Consider the following 15,715-nt stretch of genomic DNA (forward strand, 5'->3'; position numbering starts at 1 on the left):
GTAACCAGCATTCAGTAGGATATATATTTACTTTCTGGCATAACTCTTGCAGTGACCTCCAAACAAAAGTAAAAATATTGTTTTCCTGCATGTGGGAGGCCAAGTCTTCTTCCCTGAGCGCCGAGCAGGGTGCGCGTGCCTCAGTAACGTTCATGCATTTTACACTGGTAACAGCAGAGTTTTGTTTCTCCACCGTGCTCAGAACAGAGCTGAAATGCACCCACCTCTGGGTCGGAGAGGACCAACGTGCCAGGACACAGCTCAGCCTGGAGGAAGAGATCTGTCTGGTCTCAGGGCATTGCAGAGGAAAACCCCATGCAAAATGGTCCCACAGGGGCACGCAGGGAGATCCAAATGCTCATCAAGGGAGGCTCTGACTGCTCCCTCAACTGGTCTGTGGAGGGCCAAGGACTTGGGAGCTGGGCTAATTTACATGAGCTGAAGATGTGACTGCATATATCCCACGTATGATATTTAGTTTGCTGAACCATGTATTAACTCTTTAACTACCAGCTTCTATTTAAAGCCATAGAAATATTATTCTGATATGCTTTATTCTCAAAGCCTTACTCTGGTATGAAGTAAATCAGTGTAAGTCAGAAGAAACTCCTTTATGCAACATAGTTGTAAAAACAGTGGAAGAGCAGAACCATAATTTGCTCTGTCAAACTTCCACTCTTGGATTTATCCTGTGTAAGTGTGGGCGAGGGTCCTGGGTTCAGAGTGCAGCTTGCTGGGGACTCTTAGCACATGCACACACGCTTGCATACACCCATAAATGTGTGTGTAACATATACGCTCACAGAGACATATATGTGTATACACATCTTTCCTTGTGTGTGTGTTTCTGTGTGCCTGTGTATACATATATATTTATATAGAGAGAAAGAAAGAGATTGAGTACATATGAGAAAATAATTCAGTTCTCCTAAGATCTGAAATGCCCTCTGGATGTGCTTGCCTCTCTTTACTAAGTACAGAGGAAACCTAGGGAGACTGAAAAAATGCTATTTTTAGTAATAAATTTCCTAGCTTGTGCTACTAATAACGTTGTAACTTATTACCCTGAAAGGTATTTGGAATTTAATTAACTTGGCTTTTAATCCTGATTGTTTGCTTTGTTCTTTCTTCCACTGTGAGCAACGAAAATGAACTGTGTACTTTCACCTTTCTTACCAATCAGTGTCCAATCACTTTCACTTTTACATTCTCAGACACGTACACAGTGCTGCTGTCTGAGAATACAGACATTTCTCCTGAAGTCAACAACTCTTTGTTAGCAGAAAGAAATGAATAAATAAAAATTCAGGGAACATTTTTGCTGTGTAAAACAATAATTTTATACTATTTTTTGATCACAATTCAAACTATTCCAGTTCAATTCTGCCTATAAAACTTGTTTAAGATATCCTTGGGCTTAATCTGGGGGAGAAGCTAGTCTGAGGTCCACACAGAACACTTCATAACTTCTCCACTAAAATGGTTCTCATGACTGTGGCTCAGTGCTGCAAGTCTGAGTCAAACGAACGAATTCACACCACCCAAAGCTCCTTTCAACCAGTCCAGACTAGTTTTTACACTCTTTGGCAAACTTCAAATGCAGAAGAAGTTGGCTTGACTTTCCACAACAGGCACAGTGACCCTGGGTACACAATGGGGCGCCTTCTAAATGCTCTTTCTACTTCACCAATTGTTAACATTTTCTTCTCTTAATTTAAAGCCTGCATCTGAGATGACTGCTTCTTCAAGAAAGAGGAACATTTTCCCAGTTCTGCCAACAGGTGTTGTTATTTAATATAGGAAGACTGGATTGATAAAACATTGCCTAAACCAGTGGCAGTGTCTACCTGTTAAAAAAGCTATTGTGGTAGTACATCTCCTTCAAAGAACAGGAAAAGCATAATTGCATTTAGTGACTAATTGACACATGAAAATACGGGATTTTAGTTGCCCCCTTTACCTGGTTCCTGAAGCAGGGCAGAATCTCTCAGGGCTACCTACAGCCACAGGAGTTCAGTGCAAGAGACTGAAGAAAGCACTTACCTCTCTGCTCCTTATTCATAGCACTCAGCTTGTTATTCAGAACCTGGTACGTTTCTGAAAATACCTATTGATGAGCATTTCAGTTCTGTTGAGTTTTAGCCAGGTAAATTGTGCTGAATTTTATAAGTGTTAATGCTTAACTGAGATGGCCCAATTTCTCCCAAATCTCAGTGTTGGAATTGCTTCTTGATCTCACATCAACACATAAGTGATTTCTATGTATGAATGGCACAATGCTCCTCACATTACCCGTGGTGACACTTCCATGCAGCCGCTGCCCTGCTGTGGAGCACAGGCCTGACACTTCCTCAAACCAAAATTTTATTTCTGTGTATGGCCCTGCTTCTTATTTGCTCCGCATTCCACTTTCCAGTTTGCAGATGTTCCTTCTGCAAGGAACTGGAAAGAAGAAAATCTCAACTTCAAGACTGCACTGGATGTAGTTCACGTCACTGTAGAATCTTTGACACAAAGAGATTAAATAGTGAATGCTGCTATCAATAAATAATTGTATCTTCCAAGTGCCCTTTCCTTATAGCTGTAGCTTCCATTTGGCCTCTATTAGAACACACCACCTGTGTGTGGCTATGCTGTATTTTTGTTTCCCCATCAGAGGTACTGAAGTGTACTTTAATGCTTAAGCAGAAATCCCACTCAGCATTATTTGAAAAATGCTCTGTTTGTTAACTAAACAGTTTGTACTAGTTATCACAGAGTCTAAAAGGATATCAGGCCTTTGAAAATTTATCTACGGCAAAAACGGCTGCTTGAGATCAATGTCCAGATTGCAAATTTCATTCATTCTGCTTTTACGTACCAGGCATAATGATTCATGTTCTCTATCTCCGTTTCTTTGCATGCACCTCAGTAGGATGGCTCATTTGCAGCCAAAAGAGAATAAAGACCAATGAATGGCAAATTAAATTCTTGCAATTCAGTTTCATCATCCTTTCCTCAAATTTGCAAAACATTTTTGCTAACACAACACTTCAAAATCTATGATATATATTTCACTCCATTTGTAGGTGGGATCCTTTATTAAATCACAAAACCCTAACTGCAGTATCCTATAATAACGGTCCTAAGAGTGGCAGGGAAATTACTGTAATTTCCCTCCTTGAAAAAATGGGCAAAACCATCCACAAATTCAAAACATGTTTCTGTGAAAATACCAAAACTCTTTTTTCCATTCAAGAGCTCTATTTCCCATGCCAACATTACACACCACTTTTTGGCATCACAGTTCTTGTTTTTCAGGAGCTACATAATATTATAGTTTAAAAATATGAACCACAAGTTTTGTATAAATTAATGAAATTCTCTCTAGAATTACATTTCATACTACAATGTGATCAATCGCCCTATTTTCCTATTTCAAAATAACATTCCAGCCTGCCACAACATTAGCCTGTACGAAATATATAGGACATCAGCAGAGCTGCCAGGCTGCTGGGACCGTGCTTCCTCAGTCTGCTTCCTTACACTTTAAATGTTAACATTGCTTTAACCTTCATGCGTCTGCAAAAGCGCATGAGGGATTTGAAACCTCTCACACCCTCCACAACCACATCATGTCAGCACACTGAAGTCTTTGCTTTTCTGGTTACCAAGCTACTGGAAGAGAAAAGAGTGGGTGAATGAGCCCTCTGCTTGGATTTGGACACCAGGGAAGAAGAGGAAAATGCCTTGCCTCGGTAAGAGTTAAACCCTCCTAGCTGGGCTTTGCCAGCAGCATGGCTGGCTGCGTCACGGTGACTTCCCTTTTGGGCTGGAAAACTTTGACACCAGTGTTTGCTTAGGGTCGTGTCCAAAAGCACAGTCGCACCCTGTCAGGAGCTGCAAGAGTCGACAGCCTTCCCTCGGTGCCGGCTTTCTGTGCAGCCCCTAGAGACAGACCAACAGGGAGCACAATATCCTGGTGAGGCAGAGCTGGAGCAACAGCAAACACCGCGATGAGGCTTTATCACTTCATCGTTCGTTTACAGACTTTTGATTTAGGAAAGTTTTTTTAAGGTGTAGGCTTACAAAGGAGCAGTAACTTCCGCAGAGTATCAAAGGGTGTTCTTTCAAGCTCACTTCCCTCCCTAATAGGCTTACGAATTTCCCGTCAGGTTGGTGCTTACTTAGCTCTGAAATTTGTTTTGCTGTAACAAAGTGGAAAAATTAAATTTGCCTAAAATGAAGTGGTTCCAGGCCTACCCACATTTTTTAAGTAAGACCTTGATACTGCTAAACCATGGCTCTGTTATTGCTGTTGCACTTTATCTTCATGTGCACGTTTCAGTGTTTGCAGAGCCGGATTCTGTGTCTGCAAGCAGCCTGTTTTTCAAAGGTGTGTTGTGGAGACAAAGGTTGAAACCCAAACCAGTTCACAGCAGTCTGCAAGTCTGCCTCTCTCTTCAGAAGTTGTAAATGTGTCTAAGCAAAAAGCAACGGTTCTCCTATCTATAAATAATGGGCTTGGGTGAAATAGCTCAAAGACCTGAAAAAATCCTTGTTTAAAACAGAGAAGGAAATTCTGGTTCTGGGCACCAGCCTGGAATACTTTGGGGCTGGATTAGTATGCAGGAAGTAAAGAAATGAAAAGGCGAACCGTGGCTTAAAAATGTCATTGCACAAACATGCATGCATATTCTCTCAGGCCCTGCCTGGTGGTTCAGTGATGCAGCAGGCACTGATAATGATACAATTTCATAGCTCCACTAATCCCAGGGGATGCACAAAATGCTTGACAAACTGATGTTCTGTATAAGCAATAGGCTGGGCCTTTCCTTCTCATCTGTAGAGAAGCGGAAGAGATTACAGTACAAATATAGCAAAATCTGTCTGGTAAGCTCAGAAGCAAGTGGAGGCGTAATATATTCAATTCAATGAGCACATTAAAATTTGTATTAATAAAGAAATTCAGACAAGTTTACACTTAATTAGCAGACAAGCTAGAATTGTTCCATTTTGTTTTGAGGGAAGCAGAATGGTGTAATAGGAACCAGAAATCACCTAGAAGACACATAGGCCATTTGTGTGCATAAATCCCTGATTCAGAAAAGCATATGGAGGTCTCTGATCTCATTATATGGGAGAGAGAGAAAAATCCAGCCCTGGAAAACTTCATTTATGAACCTTGTTGTCGAGCTGTAATTTCCCCTACCGTTGTCTTTGCTTTTTGCAGTTTGCTTATGATTTTATGAGTAGATGTGATCCTAGTTTATTAAATGACACCATGTTAGAATCATGTAAAAATTTTCCAGAGTAAGGGGTCACCATGTCTGAGCGATGGGTTTTATCTGGGTAGGAAGTTGAGGTCTAGCAAACTAGGCGTTGTTTCTGGTTGAAGCCTCTAAAGACAGATTGGCTTGGAGGGACCCTCACTTGGGTGACTGGATTCATTCTGAGAGAAGTCTGTCCTTTTTCATAGATAGGGAATCCTGTCAGACCAGGTGTATCATTTGCCTGCCTAACATTAGGCTCACAATGTACTCTCCTGCAACAAAAATGACCAAATTCAGTTAGCTTCTTGATTTGTATTAGAAAAAGCTTAATTTTTAGTGCAATGTAAAGTTATATTACCAGGCCAAAAGTAGTGCTCACCAGCTTAATACATTGAGATGTGTCAGCTGCTTAAAGACGAGGACAAAAGATGATTTAATAGGCCATCAAAAGCTTGCAGAAAACTTCTTTCAATGCCTTACTGTCTCTGGAACAAAGCAGTCCAAAAGGCCGAGAAAGGACATCTTGTGCTTTGAAGATCTTGACACAGACGACACAGCTGCTTTGCAACACTATCATCTGTTGTTTCCCTGTCGCATACTTCTGCAAGTATCTTCATGAGGTGTTTATAATCTCAATGACTATTTCTTGTGAGAAAAAAAGAACTCTTAAAGTGTTCTTTGTGGTCACCTTAACTACAGTCTATTCCAGGAATATGAAGCAGCAGCTAACAAGCATCTCTATTTCACAAAGGAAGGGTGCAAGAGCGGGAGGCTGGCACAGATCCCCACGCCCAAGGAATGGTATCTGTACGGAGGAACCCACAAGACTGTGAGGCCGAGAGTGCCCAGTTTAGCAGTGAGTAATGTAAGTGCTTGTGCCGGGTGGTGATTCCTCATCTAGCCCTCTCCTAAAAGCAGAGCTGAAGTCTCAGGCACAGCACACATACAATGGCAGCTCCACTCGTCAGTGTGGCTTAGCCTCATACCTCCAAGAAATGAGGCTAAAAATATCATCATGGGAGCACCTGTGACAGTTGCAATGTCATGGATTATTCAAGGTCTTTCAGATGGCAAAGGGACAGATGCTGTGGGCATCTGCAGCATTCACAGACTGTTCATCAATGTTATGAATTTATATATCTCCTGCAGGTTCTGCTACCAATTGTATTCCTGGTTAAATGGGTCAGACAAGGAAGTACATTCACTAAAGGAATTGCAGTTTCCTAGACTTCAGAAACTTCAGCTCCAGAGGAAATATCCTATATTGATTTGATGTGGTTCAAGAAGGTGGCAGGGAGAGGACTAGAAGCTTTATAGCAAGACCAGCTTGACTCAGAAGCAGGGCTGTGTGCTGCGGATTCAAGACTCTTATGGGTGAAAGAGCCCTAGAGAACAGCAAAGAAATATTCTTGGTCTCCATGTAGCAGTTGTTAAAGGTGCATAGAGTGAGACATTCTGATAATCTCTTTATTATTTGAAGAACCATTTTTTTTTCATAATGCTTTTATTCCAGCAACAATGCTACTGTTCCAATAGCTCTGTCAGAGCTACTGAGCTGTGAGTTAACCCTGCTGTTGCCCCGAGAGAAGAAGGTGGAAGCTGCTGAGCTAAAGCAAAGCCTGTGGATAGACCTTTTCAAGCTGCAGAAACCATCAGCTCAGGGGAGACTAAGTGACTGAAAAAGGAGGTTAAGGGAGACCTAATAATGATTCTCTGAGGAAAACTGCTGGTCAGAGCAATTAGCTATGAATCTAGGAAAAGCGATAATTGAAAGGGGAACAGAAGGTTTATTTTAATTCCTCAGTGTCTGGGAGCACTTTGGATGGGAGCTAAAGGAATACTTCTCCTTTCTAAGCAGTTCCCTGGAAAGATCAAACCCATGATGTCCCTAGGACGTTGGGGCCACTTGGTGGCCAGGGCCGCCTACCAGCCCCAGCACTTCATTACTCATTATGGCACATTATGGGACAACTGGAACATTAAATATGTTACATTAATTATGGAGAGCTACGATCTATAAATGTGACTGCGTGGGATATCTGGTTTCTAATGCAGGCTGTGAAGGGATGTCCCTTTTATCATGGTCAGGGAGGAGCTGACAGGCTCATCAGAGACTTCAAAAAACCTCAGCCTTTCAGTTAGCAAGAAGCCCAGTGCTCTCATATACCCAATTTGTTATAAGGGGAATGCCATGCAGAATTGCTCAGAGTAGTTGTAAGGCATTAGCTGCCATCTGATTTCAAAAAAGTCACTCATTTCTCTGCCGCAGTCCGCCAATGATCAGCTACACACAATACATCCCTGATCAACTGTCAATGGAAAGTCTTCTTTTGATTTCACTGGGCTTTAGATTTAGCTTGTGAGAGGCTAGGCCAGTTAATAATGTGCTTTAAAACGAAACATGATTATTAGTGAATATTTTCCTCTGTTGAAATCAGCAGAGAAGTTTACTTAATTCTTTGTCCTTTAATCAAAGCAGTAAAGCATTTCAGCAATCTGTAAATCTGGCCGTATAAAGTTACAAAACAGGGAAAATTCACAATAGTGCCATTTTTCTTTGCAACTCCTTTATCTCAGTGAAAGATACTTAAGCAAACTTGTCACAAAACACACTGCTGTACAATGATGTATAAATTGACTGATGTTCCTGTTAGGAATTCTTGCCGTAAGTTTTGCAGCAGAGGGGAAGGGCAGAGCAGAATTGTGTTGAAAAGCATTGGCATTGGTGGTTAAAAAATTACTGCTCCTTTTTAAAACCCCATCTTGTGTCTTTACTAGGCTGTACCATGAGATGCTTACAAGCTGTGTTATATTAAAATGTTTAATTAGAAATATGAGTTATGCCTTGCATGGTAACAGGAAACCACCATAAAATATCAAATAATGTATACTCTGATAGTCTCAGACTATCAGAGCAGTCATGCATAAGTTCAAATCCCTTTTCAGTGGGACATTGATTAAATTCTTTGATGAATCTAGGCCCATGCATTCAGCAGCTTCTTCCCTTTCTCAGCATGGGTTTAGTTATGTGAAGCCAGAAATGGCCTTTGTATGTTTAGATTTTGGGAGCACATTCAGCTGGAATCTAGCCTTGTACCTAGGGTTAGACCTCTGCAGTAATTCAACTCTGCTTGTTCCGGCTCTGAACAAAGACAAGTAGGGCTATGGAGTTATGTTACTCACTACAAGTTGAGGAATCAGCTTTCCATGTGGCATTATCCTCCCACCCCCTTTCCCACAGGAATTGCGCAACGTAAGTTAAGTTTTTGACTTTGCCATTATCTTGCTCTAGTGGCTCGGTTCCAACATGTGGCTGTGTACCACCTCATTATTTATATCCTGCTAGCATCTTATTTAGTACTTCAGCTTCCATCACAAATGGATTGGGATAACTGCTTTTTCCTGGATAAGAGACTCATTATAATTGCAGCTTCTCTGCAGGGGGCAGCACCTCCTCCCCAGGAATATGATAAGGTGCTCCAAGTGCCACCTCACCTGCAAATGGTGTTTTTCCCTGCAGAGTCACTTCCCACGGGCTACAAGCTGCTATTGAATTTCTGCAGTAATATTTTAATTTAATAACTTAATTTAAGATTTAATGGCTTTCTTTCCTGTGCTTTGCAGTATAATTAATTCATGTGATGGGAACTCATTAGACTTGGGGATCTGACACGCATTTGGGCACACAAGGGCTGTAAACACGTAAACCTGCGTTAGAGCCTATTGAAAGTGGACAAATGCAGAGACGTACATGGAAAGAATAAACTATTTTATCCTTAGGGATAATCAGAAAATACTTTGTTAATAGTTGGGTATGTCTTTTAATCATAACTGTAGTTTGTAACAATAATGGTAAAACCAACAAAAGTTTGGTCCACTGACATTTAAGGTGGCTAAGTCCTAGGCTTCCTGGGCCTAGCAGATCTGGTCCAACACCTCCAAACATCATCTTGCATGCATGTGTGCATGCCCAGGAGCTGTGGGCACTTCTGCCTCTTGAAAACGTAGCTCAAGCAGATACTACAGAGACCCTTTGAGCCTGACATCGAACAGTCCACCGTGGGACTGGGTCTCCTTGGCTTACTTAGAGCTGTGGTGTGCATATCACATGGAAGAGATAAGTCCTGTCACTGTCACTGAAAATCCTGAATTGCTGGAAGAGCCTTGGTGTCCGACTCCTCCAGAGAACACTGTAACTGCAAGACTGCCAGCTAGCTGAAGGCAGAGGTTTCTTGTTCCCTGCTGTCAGTGCTCTTCTGTTTTGATATGATGGGTCAAATATTCACTCATCCAGAGAATACAAATGGCTCTGGCCCTAAGTGCTGGTTAGAGCGTTTGCTCAGGTTCTATGTTCAAGACCATGCTCTGGATTAGGCAGAGCAGACGTTTGAAACCACTTTCCAGGCAAACACTTGAGCTGCCCACTTATCTGCAAATCTGGGTGTGGCTATCTCATTTCTTGAGTTTGCAGTGAGGGCTGAAGAACCCAGCTCCAGGAGACAGGTTGTAGCGCAGAACACTATGGCTAGGTGTGCACACCAGTCTACCCCACAACTGTACACTTCCCTCTTCTGCACATCCCTTTCATAGGTGCATTGCTTTCTTGAGGAGCTGAGGAACAAGAGCACAGAAACACAAAGAGGAAAAAACCACAGAGTTTCCATAGAGTACCACCTTTGGGTCTCAAGGATATGCTCCTCACTGTGTATGCAGTGCTGAGGTTCCCAGCAGAGCACCTTTTCCCCACTGGACATGACCGGCAGCTCTAGTGAAAGCATTGTAAAGAAGATTGCTGCCAGCTGCCTTCTGTGGGAGCTGGACAAGTTGTGTATGGAGGCCTATTCTCCACAGACGATTTACATAAGAACTGCGCACATTTCTCTGTGTGCTGTCAGGGTGCCTTGGTCCTTCTCTCTGGAGGCTCATCTTCCTCTGTACAATTTTTGTGGTGAGCTAGGTACACTTGTGTACCTGTTTTGCTCAATTAAACCTTTTCCAGGGATGTGAGTCATCTATTTCATGGTCCAGAAGATCCTCATTTCATTTCCTCTGCCCTCTGGTGATTGACTTGATTAATACCATGTAAACACTTTGAGACCTCATTGCACTAACTACTGTACAGAAAGAGCAGAGCTTGTCCCAGAATGCTTGTTCTGAATAGGACAAGATGGAAGAAGCTGAGGAGCAGGGAAAAATTAGAGAGAGCCCAGACTTTTATATGATCCTCAGTTAACTGGGTTCTTAACAGTCCCAGTTAATTTCTGCTAATGAACTTGATACGAGCAACAAATTCTGGTTCCAACACAGGGACTGATCACAGTCCTTAGTGACCCAGAGTGAGACAAATGAGTCTCATTGACCATTTAACATGAGTTTCTAGCAAGCTCCAAACCCTTCTAACAAGCTCTGCCAGCTCTTCCTGATCAAAGGGTGCTTTGAGTCCTTCATTTCCATCTGACTCCTGATCAGGAGGGTCAAGCACCCTTTCAGCAGCTGTTAGGGAGAGGCTTACCTAACTGCTGGGCCCGGCATACAGCTAGCAGCGTGTGGCCAACAGATGCAGCAGTTTACACAAAAGGGGCCAGAAACTCTGCTGAGAACAACATAAAGAGATGCTCGGCAATGGTGGTGATGTGCCACAGGGCATGGTCCCTCACGCCCACTGGATCAACTGTCCCTGCAACATCAGGGCATCTCACAGCCCGAGCTCCTGACGGACTGTACAGGGTGTCCATGGCCAGGTGTTGGCAGTGGGGCTGCAGGGTGGCCTCTGTGAGGAGAGGCCGGGGCTGCCCCGTGCCAGACACAGCTGGTTCCAGCCGGTCCCAGCCGGCTCCAAGGGCCCCACCGCAGGACACAGCTGAGCCCCTCAGCCAAGCCGGGGGTGCCTGGGGGAAAAGAGGTTTCCGAAAGGGCACAAGGCGGCAGAGGCAGAGGAGGAGGAAGCCAAGGAGGGAGCAGCGGCAGAGGGACCCCGAGGCCGGAGGAGGAGGAGGGCAGGAGGTGCTGCAGGCCCGCAGCAGGGATCCCCTGCAGCCCTGGAGAGACCCCGCTGGAGCAGAGACCCACCCTGCAGCCCGGGGAGGGCCCCAGGCCGCAGCAGGGGGATATTTCCTGCAGGAGCTGCGGCCGTGGAGAGCCCGGGCGGGAGCAGGTTGTCCCTGAAGGACTGCAGCCCGGGGCAGGGCCCGCGCTGGAGCAGGAGACGGGTGAGGAGGGAGGAGCGGCCGAGAGGGGCTGTGATGGACCGACTGAACCCCCATCCCCACACCCTGCACCCCTTGTGGGGAGAGGATTCGGGAATGAAGGCGTGAAGCTGGGCATGGGAAAAGTTGGGGTGGGGGGAAGGTGTTTTAGTTTTTGTCTTTGTTTCCTACTACCCAAATCTATTTTGATTGGCAATTAAAATAAATTAATTTTACCCAAGTCGAGTCTGTTTTGCCTGTGACAGTAGTTGGTAATTATCTTCCTGTCTGTATCTTGACCCATGAACTTTTCTGTCTTATTTTTTCCCTCAGTAGGAGTGAGAGAATGACTTGGGGGTTTGGGCCCTTAGCCAGTGTTCACCCACCACAGGGAGGATGCAGCTCTGCAGGTATCAGGCTGCAGGGAGTTCCTGGGGCTTCTTGCTGGGGCTGGGGAATATGGGTTCCTTGTCTGCAGGTGTGTGCTGGCGAAGGATCCATGTCACCAAATAAAGGAGCTGGAGCAGGAGGTCAGCAGACTGTGCAGCATCAGGGATGATGAAAAGGAGGTTGACTGGATTCTCTCTGAGACCCGGATACAAGAGGAGCCTGAATCCCCGGCTGTACTTAAGGAGGGACAGGCAGAGTCTGTTCTCATTGGATTGGAAAATATAGACTCCAATGGTGGTGAAGGCTGGAAACTTGTCACTTTTGGAAGTGGGAGGAAGGTTCCTGCTTTTCCTGAAGACTTGCAATTACGGAATAGGTCTAGTGCCCTGGTAGCAGATAAGTGGCTGGGAGCTCTGTGCGATGAAGCACCTGAGCCAGGTAAGCCTGAGCCATGCGGCAGCACCAGGAGGGAGCAGTGAGTGACAGCAGGGGGTGACTCCCTGCTATTGGGGACACAGGATCCCATCTGCCAACCTGACCTGCTGTCTGGGGAGGTTTGCTGCTTGCTAGGGGCTCAGATCTGGGATGTAGAGAGGCTACAGAGGCTTCTCCATCTCAGACTATTACCCCTGGCTGCTTTTCAACATGGGCACCAACGACACGGCTAGGGAGATCTGGAGCATATCACAAAATGACTACGTGACTCTCGTGGCCAAGAGCATGGGGGCCCAAGGTGGTTTTCTCTTTGATCTTGCTAGTGAGAGGAAAGGGCTTGAGATGGACTGAACGGATCCTGCTGGTCAATGACAGGTTGTGCAGCTGGTGTTGGCAAAAGGAATATTTGGCTTCTATGACTGTGGGACCCTCTTTGAGGTTCAAGGACTGCTGAGAGAGATGGGATCCACCTGACCAAGTGGGGAGAAACATCTTTGCCAACAGGTGGTGAACCTGGTGAGGAGAGCTTTAATCCAGGAGTGATGAGGGAGGGAGATCCAGACCCACAAAGAAGTGAGAAGTGGCAAACTGCATGGTTAAGCAAAGGATGTAGACTGATAGGGATGAGAGAGGCCTTAAAAACAGCAGAGTGGCTGAAGGGGGCTCACCCAAAGTGTATGTACAGGAATAAGGAAGTGCCGATAGGACGGCTCTGTCGGGCAAGCTCTCTGGAAAATCAGTGCGCTGGGGGCCTCTCTGCAGTGCCTCTACATTAATGCATGCAGCATGGAGGTTATGGGAATTGGATGTTTGCATGCAGTTGCAGGGCTATGATCTCTCCGGGATCACAGAGGTGTAGAGGGATAACTCACACAACTGGAAGGCTGCAATGGATGGATACAGGTTCTGTAGGAAGGACAGAGGTGGCAAGGAGGTGAACATGTCATTTACATGAAAGCAGTGGGAATACATGGAGTCCTGCCTGGGATGGGTAATAAGAGCTTATGGGTCAGGGTTAGCAGGCAGACCAATGTGGGCAACGTTGTGGTGGGTGGCTGCTACATACTGTCTGACTGAAAAGAAGTAGATGAGACCTTGTTCAGTGGACAAGTAGAAGAAGCCTCATGATTGGAGGCCCTGCTCCTCATGGGGGACCTGAACCACCCCAGTATTTGCTGGAGGGGCAACACAGCAGGGCATAAGCAATCCAGGAGGTTTATGGAGTATACTGATGACAACTTCCTGACACAGGGTCAAGAAGCCAATGAGGGGAGATGCTCTCTGGAGCACACTGACAAGGAAGAACTGTTTGGGGATGGGAAGGACCAGGGCAGCCTTGGCTGCAGTTACCACAAGATAGCGTGTTTCACAAATTTCAGAGGTGGGAACAAGGCAAATAGCAGGATCACAACCTGGACTTCAGGAGAGCAGACTTTGGCCTGCTCAGGGGCCTGCTTTGAAGAATCCCATGGACACAGTCCTGGAGAGGAGGTCCATAACACCTGATATATGTTCATCAGTCACCTCCTCCAACCTCCAGAAAGGTCCATCTCTATTTGCAAGAAGTCAAGCAAAGGTGCCATGGATGATCAAGGAGTTCTTAACAAAACGCAAACATAAAAAAAAAAAAGCATATAAGAGGTGGAAGGTTGCTTGGAGAGGTCATCGGTCTCCATCATTGGAGTTATTAAAAATCTGACTGGATGCAGCCCTGAGCAATCTGCTCTAGTTGCCTGTGCTTTGAGCAAGGGGGTGGATTAGATTATCTCCGGAGGTTCCTCCCACCCTTAAGGATTTTCTGTGATTCTGCGAGTCTGCTGTTCCCCCCCCTCCCCAGCGCTTGTGCTTGGGCATCTTACTCTTGGCTAACAGGAACTGCCTCCTGCCGCAGCGCAGAGCTTTTAGGAAGAAAGTACAAGGCAACTACTCTTGCAAATTAAAACTTAGGCCACTGTCCTTTATAAAGACAAAGGAGGTATTAGTGGTGGGCAGCCTTCCTTTATACAGTATCCTAGAGATCTGAGCATTTCAGGATAATTTCAGGATGGAGGAAGACTAAAAATTGATTTTCTCTTCTGCCTGGGGATGACAGGGATTCAACCTTCCTATCACTTCCAGATTTTTGTGGGGTGAGGACTTTCAAGAGTGCTCTGCTGGAACTGCAGAAAAGAGGGAACTGAAGAGAAAATCTCTGTGCAGAAGTCGAGTGGCTCAGAGCAGGCAGCCAGGAAAGCAGAGACCTCATCACAGTCCATGTCCCTGCAAATGCATTTTACATTAACCTATTTCTAGCTCGGGTGTGTTCTGAAATAAAAGGGCAGTGCAAATGTCCTTTTTAAGAAGCTCCTCTCTGGTATCTCAGGTCACATAACATTCTGGGAACAGCCACTGGGATGTGAGGCAGGATCCTGCTTGCTGGATATTCCTCCCTATGGGCACAGGCTGTGAGAGAAATCACAAGCTGCTTTACTTCATGTACTTGGAGAAACTTCTGGGTGAGAAAAAGGTCCAGAACCTCAAGATTCTGGAAACACTATGGTAAATAAAGAAGAAAAAAAAAAATAATCAAGCTTCAGAGTTTAGTGGCCTCCAGTGCAAGGTGGCAGCTGAGCAGGGATTTTCAGGTATTCATTCAGTCACCCAACTCACATTTTTGTTTCTTCATGTTCTTTTCCAAATCTAATATCAGACACCTGAAAATTCAGGCACTCTTGCAGTCACATAGAGCACAGCTGGGTGCCTCATACATTTTGTTCAAAGTCACCTAAGTCCATGCCAGAGCTAGAAATTAAATGTTATGGTGGAACCCCACCTGCGGCCCTGAGCCTTAAAAGCTGCTGTCTCTGTTATAAGAATTTGTCTCACTGTCACACCTGTGAGAAAGCTGTGAAGGACAGCTGCAACCCACAGAAGAGCCAAGATCTCCACCGCTACTTTCAGCAAAAGTCTTACCTTGTTACAGCTACATTTCCTCAGGATGGTTTAACTCAAAGTATTCTTGCTTGAGCTGACTCAGTGCTTTTGTGTGAGATTCAAATACCTCTTTCTGGTCAGCATCTCAGGGAGAAGTATGGTTTGTTTGTTGTATCGTTGTTTTTATCATCGTGGATGTGCACACTGTGGAAGGCTTCGACGAATTAAGAACCATTACCCTACGGATATAACGTCGTACTACAATGGACGACCGTCATCACCGTAAGAACAGTCCCTGTGCCTGGTGTGGGTAGAACATAGATCCCACTCCATCCCTGGAGCTTCCACGAGACAAAACATCACACAAACTGAACAGTTGTACAGATTTTCCAAAAACTCCCCGTGAGTTCTGATGTTCTCTCATTTCTCCCTCTCACAGACACTACATCTGTTCCTTTAGCAATTGCTGGCAGACAAGACAAGCCCGGGTGCCAACTAATACTATATGATCTTCTGCTGAATTCATTATCCACTTTTAAA

This window comes from Mycteria americana, chromosome 2 (genome assembly GCF_035582795.1).
Source record: "Mycteria americana isolate JAX WOST 10 ecotype Jacksonville Zoo and Gardens chromosome 2, USCA_MyAme_1.0, whole genome shotgun sequence".
NCBI lineage: Eukaryota > Metazoa > Chordata > Aves > Ciconiiformes > Ciconiidae > Mycteria > Mycteria americana.